Source organism: Tursiops truncatus, chromosome 5, assembly GCF_011762595.2.
Source record: "Tursiops truncatus isolate mTurTru1 chromosome 5, mTurTru1.mat.Y, whole genome shotgun sequence".
Classification (NCBI taxonomy): domain Eukaryota; kingdom Metazoa; phylum Chordata; class Mammalia; order Artiodactyla; family Delphinidae; genus Tursiops; species Tursiops truncatus.
This window is the reverse complement of record NC_047038.1, coordinates 58,067,892-58,084,258: the sequence shown is the minus strand read 5'-3', so window position 1 is coordinate 58,084,258 and position 16,367 is coordinate 58,067,892. Positions and strand designations below refer to the sequence as shown.

Below are 16,367 nucleotides of genomic sequence, written 5' to 3'. Positions count from 1 at the left end.
CATTTTTAGGAAAAAGAGTTTTCCATTTTCCATCTTCATTAATTTCCTCATTATATATTCTTTTTATACTTCCTCTAGAGATCCACTTGTTTTCAGCCTTTGACAATGACTAGAGTGCTTGCCTGGATAGTCCGTGGATTGTGTTTCTGCATTCAGAAGCACATGGCTTTGTTACATGACTCATGTGAGACAAATATGTGCAGGCATTTGAGATTGGAAAATATGGTTCCCCAAATTCTGCCTATCTACATCATAGCCAGAGTGCTTTGTTTTGGTTGTCATTCCCATCAAAACATACAGATAATTAAATATATCTCTATCAACCTACTTGAAATTAGCAGAGTCAACTATTTTTAGTGAATGCTTTCCTCAGAAATATGATAACCATGCAAAATAAGTGCCTGATTGATATACTTGGTCTTTATGAGAGAGTCTTCCTCAAATATTCATATGGCAGTGAATTAGGTTAGTAAATTCATATTCAAATATTCATATGGCAGTGAATTAGATTAGTAAATTGATACCAATTTCTTGAGAATAACTAAATTTTGATGCAATATTTTGATACTCCATTCTGTTCAGGTTAGAATCCCTTCACAAATAGAGACCTTATTAAACTTTCAGGTATGAAACGAGTTACTGTTTCCTGGTGAGTTCCACGCTAACATTTTTTGGTGTTTTTATCAGCTCAAAATAGCACATTCTGGGCTTCCCTGGTGGCGCAGTGGTTGAGAGTCCGCCTGCTGATGCAGGGGACACGGGTTCGTGCCCCAGTCCAGGAAGATCCCACATGCCGCGGAGCGGCTGGGCCCGTGAGCCATGGCCGCTGGGCCTGCGCGTGCGGAGCCTGTGCTCTGCAACGGGAGAGGTCACAACAGTGAGAGGCCCGCGTACCGAAAAAAAAAAAAAAGCACATTCTGTGACATTCCAGCCAATTTAGAAGGCAGTTAGTATATTTTTGCTTCTTTTCTAATTAATGCAAATTATTATTTGTTGATTAAATAATACTTTAGTTGTTAACAATAATACAAATAACAGACTATTCTGTCAAATTTCTATGCTCCCCTTCAAAGCAAACTGTTGGCATTTGTTTCTTTATAATTCTCATGCAAGGCATACTTTTAATGTAGTTAAAATTAGTAACAACACTTTCTGGTATAAAAACCAAGCAAAAATACCTTTCATTTAAAAACAAATAAAGTAATTTTATAAATATGTAGGTGGGGGGGTAGTTGAGAAAGAGAGTCTGAACTCATGTGTAGAATGCAATAAACCTATGCGATAGTAAATTTTACGTGTCAACTTGACTGAGCCACTTGGATTCCCAGACATTTGGCCAAACACTATTCTGAATGTGTGTCTGTGAAGGTTTTTATGGATGAGATTAACATTTGAATCAGTAGACCGAAAAAAGTAAATTGCCTTCCATGATGTGGCTGGACTTCATCCAATCAATTGAAGACCTGAATAGAACAAAAAACCTGAGAGGGAACTCTTCCTGTCTGATGGATTTGAACTGGGACATGTGTCTCTTCTGGTCTTCAGAGTCAAACTGAAACATTGGCTCATTTGGGTATTGAACTTGCCAGCCTTCAGACTGTAATTTACACCATTGGCCCTCCTGGTTCTCAGGACTTGGACTAGAAGCATTGTCTGTGCCAGGTCTCTAATTTACTGACTACAGATCTTGGGATGTCTCAGCTTCCATACCTTGTAAGCCAATTTTTTTTATATAATAGATCTCTAAGATATATAGGATAAGTTGGATATACATGAAATGTGAAATATAGGGGTTATCTATATATCTATTATCCATCTCTATATATCTCCCATTGATTCTATTTTTCTGGAGAACTCTGACTAATACAACCTATTTAAACTAATGGAATGTTACTTTATAGTTGAAATATGATATTTTGTTTTAGTATTTTTTTCTTAAAATGATGCATCATAAACACAGGCATAGATAATTTTCATTGCATATGATACTAGTATGACTTGCCATCCAAATATGCTTGGAGGAGTTTTAAGAACATGTCTAGATTTTGCTAACAATGAGTCAACTTTATTTACTTTTCTATCCTTCCTGTCCCTAAATAAATCTCCTATTAAGAAAGTGCTGCAGACATATTTTGTTCATGGTATGAATTACTCCATGACACTTAAAATATAACAAAATGTCAGTCTGTATTTTCCAAATCAAAACAAACTTGGCCCTAGGATTCTAAAAAGCACTATACAAATATGTATTCTAATATTATTTCTTTTGGATTCTTCACTTTCGTTTGTGACAGGATCCGGGGGTTTAAGCAATTTTGCAAAATTAGGAAAGAAATCTCTGTTCATAAAACTCTTGTGGTTGCTCCCAAATAGGCTTTTTAGCCAGGCCCAGGTAACCAGGTGAAGGTGGGTGATTCCTCCAGTGACTTGTTCCCCTTGAGTCAGGTCAGCCATGGTGACTGATACAAGTAGAGCGCTGATTCCCAACACCACAAAGCTTATTAACTGGCTTCCATAGACACCAATAGAGCCAATTAGGTATCCAAGTCTTATCACCTCTAAGGTGTTAGCTGCACTTGAGAGGGTGTCTCTGTGTTTCATAAAACCCCATCTCAGTGCTAGTCCCAAGGATATGAAAATATCTAATGGTTAACCATTTTTCAGTACCCTCACCCACTTACTCCAAACCCAAGGAGCAAACCCCTCCAGCCTGTATGTTAGCTCCATTTGTCTGGACCCTCAGGAACCTACATTTATTAACCCTTCTCTGAAGAAAATAGAAAGTCAGAACCTCAGGAAACAAAGTGTAACTGATTTCTTGACAAGCGAATAAAAATACTTGTAATTCATTCTTGAGAAGTCAACAGAGGAAGTGTTTTTTAACCTAAGTTGAGCTGCCAGGTAATTAGAAAGGATTTCTCCCATTCCCTAACCAAATTCAGCCTTTCTTCATTAGCCCCATAACCTCCTTTCCAATATGTTGTCTTTTTCTTGCATATTTAAACTTTCTGTCACACATGCATTCTTACTGTATTCAAGTTTTTTCCCCTTAAATAACAACATTAACAACAAACAAAGGAACTTAAAGGAAATAATTCCCCAGATTCCACATCACACTTCAAGCATCAATTATTCCCTTTCCCTTTGAGAGAAAACTTCTCTAAATAATTATCTATATGTGCTTTTGCTAATTTAACTCTTACTCATTTGTAATCACTATCTTGTACCAACACTATCCCATCAAATTATATTTCACTAAGGTCACTATTTCCACTGACATTTTTCATCCTTCATAATAATAGATTGCTCAGCAGCATTCAATAATGGTAACCCCCTTTCACATTAGCTTTTTCAAAAATTTTTATTCTTTGACCATTTTTTACATCCTCTCCTGGTCTTTTCACTATATTTTGACTGCTATTCCTTAGTATTCCTAAGGAGATTCATACTTTTTTACCTGGATCTTAAATGTTGGCACTCTGCAAATCACAGCCCCCCACTTCTTTCCCATCTTACCTCATTCTTACTCATGGGTTCAATTGCCTCTTACATGCAGGTGGTGCAGAATTTTATGTATCTATTCTTTACCTCTATTCTGAGCTTCGTAAGCTCCATATAAATGTAATCAATTATTTTTCTCTCTCTCTTTTTCCTCTATTATTTACTGTGAACTGGTCAAAGCTAATTTTGCTATTCAACAATAATCAAGTTCTTTTGAAAAATATCAATAGCATCTGTTGATTAGGTATAGATGGAGCTCTATGTACTTGCTACCACAACCTTGTTACTAGATAGTACATAGTGATGAAGACAAGTCTTGTACTAAATTCTGCCAACTGGGCAAACTATTAATAGCAATCAGGCACAAGAATTGCCATACAGCTCCAACTTCATATTCTCAGATATGAACCTTGAATTCTGAGGAAGACAGCAGTTTTAGATGGCAGAAACAGTAAATCTTATTCTCAGATTGTTTGTGAAGTAGGAGGACTTATATACCAATGTATTTCTTGAATATATATATAACGATGTAGTATGATTTGTACATAGTCAGGATTGAGAATTATTGGAAAATCATCTGAATTTCTGTTTTGAGTAATTTCCCCTATTTTTATGTTTGGTAGAACCCTAATACTGATAGTGACTCTTAGTTCACACTATCTGCCAAATCCATGTACCCTGTCAGAATTCTACAAACACCTAGAATTCTCTATGCTTGACTAGTCAACAGAATTCAGATTTTAACCAAATGTTAAAACTCTCTATTATTCCAGTTTCTATCTTATTTTTGTTACAAGTCTGGAAATTTCCCATCAGAAAATCCACTAAAAAGCTACAATGTAAAAACTAATTAACTTGTTTGTTACAAGAGACTATGAATAATGTTAGTGACTAAAATTTGAAAAACAGTAAATAGTATATATTGAGTATTTGTTACATTTACTTTTAGATATCTTGAATCATAAGTTATTTAACCCTTGCATACTGCTATAATTAGGCATTGTTTTATCCTTATTTTACAGATCAGGAAATTGAAGCTCAACATAATTAAGTGACTTCCCCAGAAGCCGTCAAAAAGTAAGTGACAGCATAAGAATATTCACCTCAAGTATTTTGCCCTAGCACCCTTGCATATTCTATTTCTCTTTGTCGTTGTAATATATAATCTGCATATTCAATGAGTTTCTCATTCAGCCTCTATAAACATCCACTTTGTTTCTGCTTAGTTCCATCAACACCTTGCATATGGCAATGATATGAGACCCTTCGTCCTACTCTTTTAAACATATTATTCTCCCTCAGATGGTTTAGCATTGTTTTATTTAAAATATGTCCAGTAATGAGTCCATTCATCTATTTGTGTTCTAACAAGTAGAGAATAAGTGTTACTGTTATTGATGCTACACACCTGTTTTGCTGAGAATTTTCCTTAGCTTTTTATAGACATGTAACTGTTAATTTACTTTTATTTTAATACTTGTACCATGCTTATGCTTTAAATAGGTTATAGCTGATGTATAATAAAAGGCATAGCTATACTATAATTCATGCATGAAATGTTCCAGGTAAAGGTGGTACCTAGACATTCAAGGAAGGTGTGGAGGAGAAAGAAGAATAAGGGGATAAAAGTTGACATTAGATACACAATCATTAAAGTTAAATAAAAATTGATGCTACAAAGTAGGCTATTAATGAAAAGGAGTTTCATGCCTCTGATCTGATTCACAGTAAATAGTTAAAACCATTTTCTTTATTCCCATCTATTTTTACTTCTTGATGCATCCCATTGTCTCCTGGGTTTCTGACTCTTAGATTTTTTTTTTTTTTATTATTATTCATGACCCTGTGCTATTTTCTTGAGCTTGATGACTAAATTCAGCTTTGACTTTGGGCACCACCTAAAATCTTATATCTCCTCATCTTTTGAGCCTTTCCCAAACAATGTACTTCAATTTCAGCCTCTACTCTTCAATCCTGGCACCAGTTAGCCACCACAGCTCAACTCACCCCAAAATTCTGTCTAAGATCAAGAAATTTTTTTTCTTAAAAAAAAAAAATCCTTACATGATGCCTAGAAGGCAAAAAATTAAGATGCATCTAAATTTAATCTGGGTCTCTATAATTTAAAATAACCTCACCTCTTGGTAGCCAAGACAAATAAAGAAACTTAAAGGTATATATGAGCTTCATTACATACACACACAATGTTTTGAGTCCATTTAAGTAAACTATAAATATTTTTCATAACTAACATCTATTGAGTTTTACCAACCTGTGCTTTTATGTGTTTATTCCTTATAACAAACTTATGGGGTAAGTATTATTATCCAATCGATTTTTCAGCCAATTAAACTGAGATGCAGCATGCCTAATACCACATTTGTAGTTATTGCTAGGACAGTGATTCTGCATTGGTCACTCAACTTCATGGCTTAACAGTCATGCGTATAACTCCTCTCACCATTATGGCACCTGATTATCAGGCTAGTATCTCCAAAATTCCATTCATCTACAACTTTATTGAATCTAATGATACATTTTAAGTTTTATACTTTTATTGGGCTCAAACATTTCCAAAGTGATTTTTTGTTGTTGTTGGCTTTGGTTACTACTTAAGTGCCTACAATGTTCAAGTTTGTAACAAAGTATGTTTATGCCATTGTTAGGAATACACTTAATGTACTCAGAACCTTGAAGAACAAAGTGTTACCTAAGCAAAATCTTCCTTCAAAAGCAATACTTTCAGTTATAACAGGGAAAGCATTGGAAGGGATCCTATCAAAAGTCCTTTCTAAATCCAGCATAGTATGATGCTATAAAATCATATCTCTATTTTATCAGTGACCACTTGAAACAGACATTAAAAATAGCCTTGTCATTACTTGTGTAAATAAAGCTAAAAAAAATTATATTACGTTGACTCTATGAAACCTAAAGAACTCTGAGGAGATAAATTTTCAGTGTTAAGAGATCTACTGAAGTGAGATACTGCTTTTAAGTGAGATATTGCATCTTAATACCTCTTTCTATAGAAACCTGCATGCCTATCTCTCAAACTTTTTTAAATATTTGGGATAAAGCAATAATAATGGGGCTACTTTCTCCATTTTTTCATGTAAATTATATCTTTCACGTACACTCTTCTTAAGGCTTTATTATACTTCTACAACATTTTTATTTCTTGGCAAACCTCTAAGTAAAATTTTCATTAGAAATTGTTTTAGAATTTATCTAGTATCATGTTTTGTAATAAATTTTCTAAAATTTTAAGACATTATAAAAGTCACTTTTTATTTCAAAAATAACTGAAAGCTTAATAATCTTAAATAAAAATATTGCTCATATATAATATTTCTTATCCATTACATAGTGATTCCCATAGAAGCCTACTTACTCCCATAGAAAAATCAAACCTCAATAAAATGAGCATAAACTAGATGAAACATATGAAGATTTAGACTAAAGTACTGAGGAAAATAGTCTGTATATTTAGATCCCAGTTTCTTATGTAATCGATTACGTTTGTTAAGCTACTTTCTCTAAAAAAATGGGAATTAAAGAGTAAGTTTTACTTTAGGTTCCCTACCTTCTATCTGTGGACATGAGAAAATCATACAGACAAAAAGTTTATCATTTCCCTAGTCCTCAGAGGACTTAAAATTCCTGCAGTTGATAACCCAGATTGCCTGAACAATGTTTGCTTGTACAACCTGGTAAGGAAATATTTCCTTACCAGGTTGGGTAGATTTTTAAATGCCAAGACATTTTATTTCAGACGACTTTTAGACAAAGAAATGGTTAAGAGATCCCTGATTTTAATTTCAACAAGTCTACTGTGATCTAATAAAAACATTAAAAAAGAAAAAGCTAGAAACCACAGTGCATGAAATGTAGTTATTGCTCAGTAAATAAGAGTTGAAAGAATAATTTATGGTTCTCAAGATTAAGCATGGTCTGAGCAAATTTAGACTATAACAGGGCTATTCATTGTTGAATGTATTAATAAGTGAAAATCTTTTAATTAATAAGCCTTAAAATGAGGCAATTTCAAATAATGGCCCTTGGTTGGAGAAAAGTATAGAGTTATAAGGTTTTCTGAAATATCATTGAGAATTTGAAACTTAAAACAATGAACTACTTTAAGTATATGCTTTTGGCAGTGCAAACAGTGAGTATGAGGCCAAACGAGCTGCCCATCAGACAGGATTAATTTACATAACATATGGATCAGGAGATCCAAGTTGAAAGGTAATCAAATTGGACATATAATCTAGCTTAGTTATATCTTGATCCCTAGGGTGCATGTCTTGTCAATTCAATATCCATCTTCCCTAGAGTCCAGAGATAAAAAAGGATGAAAAAATTATACAACCTAGTTGGTTATAAAAGATCCCTAAGAAAGTCTTCTTTCTGAATCAGCTCAGGATGTTCTGCAGAGGAAACATAATCTGTTGATAATGAACAGATAAAGAGAGAGATGTAGAAGATAGAGAGACAGGCAGACAGATGGAGAAACAGATCACATAATCAAGTCATCCCTCATTTAGCATCCTCAACAGATTCAGGACATATCAGATACTGAAAATATAATTTTTGATGATGGTTGTCATACAAACAACATATATCCTTCTTTACAACACAGATAAACTTAAAAAGATTCAAAAGACTCATCAGTCCAATATGAGCAATAAGGAAAACAATTGAAATATATCTTGAGATAAAATTTAGTAAAATGAAATCTCAGTCTTATGTTAGCGTTCATATCAGTTTAATGTATGACGTACATACATGTATAACATGTTATACATGTATACATCTCCTTATAAGTGATACTTTTAGATCTGAACAATTTAATGGTAAGACTCTATTTTTATGTTTTTATATGCATTAATTCATTAACATTTAAATTCAATTATTCATTTATACACTTTTTTGAGCATTTTTTTTAACATAAGGCCATGTTATACGTTGTTGTAGGAGGGAAAAATTAATTTAAACAGGCACAAATTATGATCCTCAGGATGCATATTTATGTTACTGAAGAGAACACACATAGTTTGATCCTGATTAAAAATAGAATAAGATTAAATACAACAAAGAACACAAATAACCATCAGCAACATTTTTTTTTTTTTTTTTTTTTTTTGCGGTACGCGGGCCTCTCACTGCTGTGGCCTCTCCTGTTGCGGAGCACAAGCTCCAGACGCGCAGGCTCAGCGGCCATGGCTCACGGGCTTAGTTGCTCCGCGGCATGTGGGATCTTCCTGGACCGGGGCACGAACCCGTGTCCCCTGCATCGGCAGGCGGACTCTCAACCACTGCGCCACCAGGGAAGCCCCAGCAACATTTATTTTAATATATTTTTATAATATTAAATTTAGGGAAGCTCTTTATTCCTCATCACAATTATAGTCACATAGCTAAGGGTGTCAGGCAGAATAGGGAGGGACACTGGTCTGAATGGAGAAAGGAAAGGAGAGGGGACACAGAACATAACAAAAGATCTGGAACCCAAGACAGATATGGCATCAGGAATTGTTAACTGGAAAAATCACCTCAACTAAGGAAATAACGAAGGATTATTTCCTAATAATAATCCTTCCTTCTAATAATAAGAAAGCATTCTAGTTTCCATGAATTTCTGACCATTGTCTAGATTACTGAATTTCTAAATAGCTTCTTAAAACTTATTAAAATCTATTTAAAACCATTACCACATATTGGCTAAGAAATATTATGCATAAACATTATTTTCATTTAATGTTATTAAAATTTATTTTATTTTTAAATAAAAACTTGTTTTTATTCCTGTAATTGTCAATTGTATGTTAAAAAAATTGATTACTAGATTAATTCTGTATGTCTCATAAACTGTTGAGATCCTAGAAGTCTGACAAAAACATTACTAATTATCTCATCAAAAAGTAGCATTTAACCATTAAATAGAGGGTCTATGTGAATGATGTTTATGATTATAAACATACAAAACATTTGAGAGAATAAAAGAACAATTTTAGGTGAGCATCCTACTGATTATAGTTTAAAAAAACATTATTTACTTTTACTTTTTTCTCTAATTTAATACCAGTTTTAAACAGAATTCCAGACAGCCTCTATACATATTTCCTGCTTCCTACACCTTTCCTCTCCCCCAAAATGTTTAAATCACCACAGACCAAACATAAAAGGCACATGTGCAAGCCAATTTGAGAAATTAAAAGAATAATTACTGCTGTTTAATTGGATTTAAAGAGAATAAATCTGGACATGCAGCATAATCCTAGGATGAACTGAACCTTTGGGGTCCAGCTAAAATGTTTGTGTTACAGGCAGTGTTTTTGATGACATTGTAGTAATTAATATTCATTTGAGTTAGATTGCTGTCTTCTTAAGGCAACAAACTGTACCAGCTCTTCCAAAAACAGACTACATGTGTACATTCTTGACGAGTGACACATATTAAGATTTCATTTTATCTTTTTTTTAAATTGGTCCTCGCCAGAGGCAGGCATTTGAGAAAGAATTCTCTAAATGATATTATTCCATCAAAACTGTACATAGAAGAAAAAATAAAATACTTTTTGAAACTGAACAGACTTGAAGATAATCTGTTTTGAAAATCTTACTTTCTTGGAGTGTGAAAGGGTATATTTCATTTAAATTTAAATGAATTTGTAATTTTTTAACATAGTTTTAGGGATAAACTCAAGATGGTGAAATTAATTTGATGCCTATTTTTGCCCACATCATGAAAATTTTGATATAGTAAATAAGCATTCACTATATTGGTTTTCTTGATGTTTTTCAACTCTAATTATATTATTTGTATTTACATGACTCTTTAATACATTTCTATTAGCCCATAAAACCCTGTTTCTTTTAATACAGAACATGCATAAAGATGTTTCTTATAACAGCAATAAAATGATTTTGCATAAGATATTTTCAACTTCAAGAAACCAAATGTTCTTGTGTCTCAACTCTCATCAAGTTTAACAAGAGCGATGAAGATAACAGTAGATCAAAAATAGAAATGCTAGCAAAAGACAGAGACATTTTCATTTTCTTATCCACACTCTTTCCACCCTCTCATCCTCATAGATATCTGTACTATATAGGATATTTGAAATTACCTAATTCCCAGGAAATATAATTATGTATAGTGTAAGACTGATAACACTACTGCACATTTCATAGGATGCAACATTTTAATATTAAGTGTTGTGTCTTTTTAAAATGGGCACATTAAAATTTTCCAGATGAAAGAAAAAGACCCATAGAACTATCACTGGTAAAACTAATGCATGTTGCTCTGGTGTTATTGCTGTACTTAAAAGATGTGTTTGTAATCCAGCATAGAAATGAAAATAATAGAATTTAAGTTTTGGGTTTTTTTTTTTTAAACTATTAAGATGATTCAGCATTGAAATACATTTCTCAAACCCTATGAAACTTAATGGTCCAAAGCAATTTTAGTAGATGATATCACCTTGTTTACCTACTCACTTTATTCCACTAGAAAATATGCTCCATGAGGCCAGGGATCTTACCTGTGTTGTTGCTACAGATCCCATGTGCCTGGAATAGTGCCCAGAAGAGGGTGGAAGTCAATCAGTATATGTTGGATAAAACAGTAAATGAACAATTGAATTAATGTGTTTTATTCGTCAAAATTTATAATCTCCTATATTCACATGCTATAGTACTATCACTGTGTACTATTTCAGTTTATATTAAGTCCAATTATGCACATAACTTCAAAAAAATAACATTTGAATGACAATATTAGTGAAATTGCAATTTTGCATTTACATCTATGTGATTACCTGTTTTACTTCAACTCTTGTTTCTATTTATTCTTAGCAAATTATTAGACCATTCTGTACATCCTATGTTTTCTATGCATTTAAGCAAAATAAAGTTATTCATTTGTTCACTACTCTAATTCTTCAAGACACAACTCAAATCTAGGTTTTATTTTCATGCTCTTAATATTAACATAATATGTTGTAATTTTGAAAAGAAATATAAATAGCTCATGAAATGAATTTCAAATCTTCTTGGCTCTTTGCATAACTAAATAAGTTAGCATATTCATAATTATGTGTCTTTCAAAATGAGGTAAAATACTTGTACAATGGTGTTAAAAATTAAAACTCTTTATGTATATATGAATTTGAAGCATCATAATTGAAAATTGTAAATGAATTATTAATAAATAGTAAGCATAAAATTAATATAAGTATGAATTAATAATAAATATCCAGCAAAAAATGCTATGAATAAATGGCAAGTAGCCCAGCAAAGCATGAATCAAACTCCCCAGTTGAGTCAGCTTATATTCACTGATCCCAAACTGACCTGGAGATTCATGAGTGAGAACATGACTGGTGTTTTAAAGCAACGGAGATTTCAGAAATTAGTGCCAGGAGGGGTGTCTTCTTTTTGTTCCCTTTGAGACCAAAGTAGAAATAAACAAACAAAAAATCATGATTAAAAACAAAATTAATGGGCCAAGGAAAATACTCTTCTCTGCAAGTGGGAAGGATGTGATATTTACCAACAATAATCTAACTGATCATATTTTGCTAATTCAGGAGTATATCTGGTTATTTCCAAGGAATATTTGGATATTCAGTGTCCATGAGAAATTAGGTCAAACTTGTTTTTTTCCAAGAGGTATCAAAGGAGAACAGAGAGGTTAGGGGAAAATAGTAGAGAGTAACTGTAGAGTAGATTGTGTAAAAGTATAAAACAGTAGAGAAGGCTTCCCTGGTGGCGCAGTGGTTGAGAGTCTGCCGATGCAGGGGACACAGGTTTGTGCCCCAGTCCAGGAAGATCCCACATGCCGCGGAGCGGCTGGGCCCGTGAGCCATGGCTGCTGAGCCTGCGCGTCCGGAGCCTGTGCTCCACAACGGGAGAGGCCACAACAGTGAGAGGCCCACATACAGCAAAAAAACAAACAAACAAACAAAAAAAAAACAGTGGAGAAAGGCTGTTTCGATATTTAGATATCTACTAATATTTCTTCTCTGAATATAGCATGTAAGAATAATTAGCTATATATATATATATTTCTCATATGCAACTGGATGACTGAATGGGAAATAATGCAATGTTATGTTATGGCCAGATATATAATTTACTTAAGTTCATGGGAACACTTTAAGGGGTGTCAATTTTCCTCATCTGCTCATTAATGACTGAAATTACTTTTTTAAAAATGTCATTAGTTCCTGTATTAGTTTGCTAGGATTATTACATGGAGAAAGGTAGGAGAAGATGTCAAAGTCAAGGAAAACTTAGGATATAGTACGTGTTCACACTCAGAAAGAAATAGACATGGGTTAAACAATTAGTGGAAAATGTCAAAAACTTGAACTTGAGTGAGGTCAAAAAAGAGGTAGGGCAGAGGTATGGTGGAAGTTAAGAGGTAAAGGGAATATGTAGTCATGGAGAATTTTTAAAGTACCAAACTCACTGTGATAGAATTCTTTAAAAAAAAAGGAAAAAAAAAAGAAACTCTATAAATAAGTTTTATATTATCTCTTTTACATACGAGAGTACTAAATCTTAGAATAATTAATTTGCAAATATAGAAAAAAGATAAGTAGTAAAGGAAGAATTCAAAATTCCGTCTAATTGATGCAAGAATCAACACCACCAAAGTAAATTTCTAGGCAATAACCACTTCACTAAGACTCCGTCTATCTTTTAGAACCAGTAAAATCTGACTAATTTGTTAGCAGTGATTTTAAGTAACTTTTGAGTAATTTCTGAAAGGTCAAAAATCCTACTGCCTAAGTCTCTGAGCCACACACATTTCTCCAACCTTCTCCAACAGTCAAGATATATGAAGAGGGGAAATCAAAATCAACACATTTTCTGGGTGTTATTTCATAATATAAAACGTGGTGATATGAAGTGAATTTTATAACAAAATTTTGGTGTACAGTGCATGTTCTTTTTCAAAAGGCATTTTGCCTGTAAGGAGGGAACAGTGGGACTCAGTCATTTGTGGCTTTAAAAATAGTTTTTGGGGCTTCCCTGGTGGCGCAGTTGTTGAGAGTCCGCCTGGCGATGCAGGGGACACGGGTTCGTGCCCTGGTCCGGGAAGATCCCACATGCCGTGGAGCGGCTGGGCCCGTGAGCCATGGCTGCTGAGCCTGCGCGTCCGGAGCCTGTGCTCCGCAACGGGAGAGGCCACAACGGTGAGAGGCCCACGTACCGCAAAAAAAAAAAAAAAAAAAAAAATTTTTTTTTGGTGGAGTACTGTGGTCTGAGTAATGCTTGTAAATCTCACACTGCAAATGGCCTCATAGTATAAAAATAAACCTCACAGTGTAATTATTAAAAGTTAAACAAGTCTTACGTATCATTTCTTGAACATTGAATGCATTGCTCCACTTCACTTAGCAGCTGCCGGATCCCTTCTAAAATGAACTGCAGTGGTGAAGTCAGGTTATCATTAAGCAGAGTGTGTCTGTAATTCGTTGTTTTTGTTATATAAATTTGCATTAACAATTAATCCCACACCTAGATATATTGAAATGTAATATATTATTTTGTCTCATGGGTCTTTGTGTAGATTGAATTCAGATAGCTGTTCTTACTTCAAATATCTCATGTAGTTGCTATTAAATGGCAGTTGGGTCTGGAATGATCTGAAATTTGAATTGGCTGGACTAAATCAAATGTCTGGAACCTCAGCTGGGAAGGCTGGAATGACTCAGGATTGGTTTATTATCTCTTGCTCTCAATACTTCATCACTTGTGCCATATTCTTTTGGGGTCACAGACACCACCCCCTAGCCCTGATACAAGAGGGTAGAGAAATGTTTCCCACCACTTGATGCAGGAGTAGTAAGTCACACTGCAGAAGAGTATGAGGGATGGGAGATATCATTGTGGCCATTTCTGGCTGGATAAAATCAGTGAAGGAGGAGCACCATAAGAATTATGGACTAAGGAATTGTTTAATGGAATGAGTTATTATGTTAAGTGTGATAGGATTCATGGAAATAATGATCCAAAAATAAGAGCTGGAGAAATTAGAAAACAAATGTATAACATTTTCAGGGAAATAGTGAAACTAATTATACCCAGCTTCTAGATATAAAAGTGGCTGGTAGAGAAGTCTATGAAATGTTGTTAGCTCTTTGCTTTTTGTGGCTACATCCTCTCTGGGTTGTGCTCCAAAGCATCTGCAGGTGGGCTTGGGGTTGCCGTTGGCTGCTGTGGCTGAAGTCAGTCAGGAACCTGTGTTGGATGAAGAGCAGGCAAGAACAGGGACAAACTGGAAAGCACTTGTACCCCTTGTGTCTCCAAGACAGTATGCATATCTCAAGCCTAGTGTGTATTTCTTCACTCTCTCTCCCAAGTATTCCCCCATTCTAACTTGGAATTACACAGGAAAGACATTCCTGGGTTGTATAGTTCCCAATATAACCAAATAGCCATAGAACAATACAGCATATACAAATAGTGACTCTGATCAGGGTTTACAAACATGTCTATAAGAGCCAATTATTTAAAAAATCTTACCTAGTCAGGAAAAATTATTGAATAAGAATTTTTGTTGTTGTTGTTTGTCTTTTTTTTGGTTTTTTGGTTTTTTTTGAGATGTATAAGCACATACAAGTAAAGTATCACAATAACTCTGTAGGTGCATTATGTCTAATTGGGTGTAGGGTCCACTACACTGGTACATTTTTATCAAGTGGCTTTGTGTTGGGTTAGTGTTACTCATCTAACCACCTCTTCATTCATTCTTTCAACACACATTTATTGAGTACTACTGCATGCCAGATATCGTGCACCTCTGATGGCTTTCTTTACAAAGGTGAAATATTTTCCTCCCTTATTTCGGGCAGATTTCATATTGTTGAAAGCTATTTTTAATCAGGAATTCATATATTCGCATTGAATCGTAATTTTGGGAAAGACTGTGAAAGGTTATTCAGGCAAAACTACTCCTAAATCACTGGTTCTGTCCATATTTCCCTGGTGTAGCCTGCACAATCAGTACCAGCACAGTGAACTGACCTGAATGATGACATGTCAACTCCCAATAATAGCTGAATTAATAAACAAAGATTCTGGGGAGTGTCTACATTCGTCCTGGAAGTGGAGTCAAATATGTTAGAAAGTTGTTTCCCATTTTGATCTGAGGTTATTTTAAGTCTATGATTTAACATCTTGTAAATGCATTAGCGCTGTGAACAGTATCGAGAAAAAGAAAGCACATTTGTAAAGATTTCCTTGCCTTACTTTGTCTTGATGTGTAAGTTGAAATTATTTTAGCTTTTAGGAACATAAATGGTTTGAAATTTTTGCTTTTTTTTTTTTTTACTTTTAATTTCCCACCAGGAACACCCCTCCGCGATCAAGACGGAAAGACCATGCCATCATCCTGTATAAATAATTTCAGCAATTATTTGGGTGCTTGCTTGGGAACCATATTAAGTCCTTCTTTTTCCATATCATTGATGCCCCATAACATCCTCAGTCAGACAACAGCCTATTTTAACTCAACACAAAATAACTAATTGAGTTAAAGAGTGAAACTGAAAGCAAGAGCAAGAGAGAAAAAGAAAAAGTTTTTTTTCAATAATCATCTGCCAATTAGACATTAAATTATTGGATTTGATCTCAAAAGGTTGTCTTTTCCAGTTACTTTCTGAGTACAGTAGAGGCAACATTCTAAATTTGTGGTGTTTTTTGATACCTAGGCAATAGATCAATGAAGAAAATACATATGCATTTGCTTTTTAATCTCAAAAATGCAATTTTTGAATTTTTTAAGCTATAGCATGACCATAAAATTAAATAAATTTCAGTTTTTGGGTAAGCAATTCTGACTTGAT

The 16,367-nt window shown here is 34.1% G+C and overlaps 1 long non-coding RNA gene across 1 annotated transcript in view; it reads left to right on the top strand.

Annotated features, from left to right (window-relative positions):
• Positions 1-16,064, top strand: part of LOC141278685 (uncharacterized) — a 96,149-nt gene extending 80,085 nt beyond the window's left edge. Inside the window, exons 3-4 of the long non-coding RNA XR_012331724.1 lie at positions 4,524-4,578; positions 15,871-16,064. This is a non-coding gene — a long non-coding RNA (uncharacterized lncRNA). The remainder of the gene's footprint in view (positions 1-4,523; positions 4,579-15,870) is intronic.
• Positions 16,065-16,367: the final 303 nt, after the last annotated feature.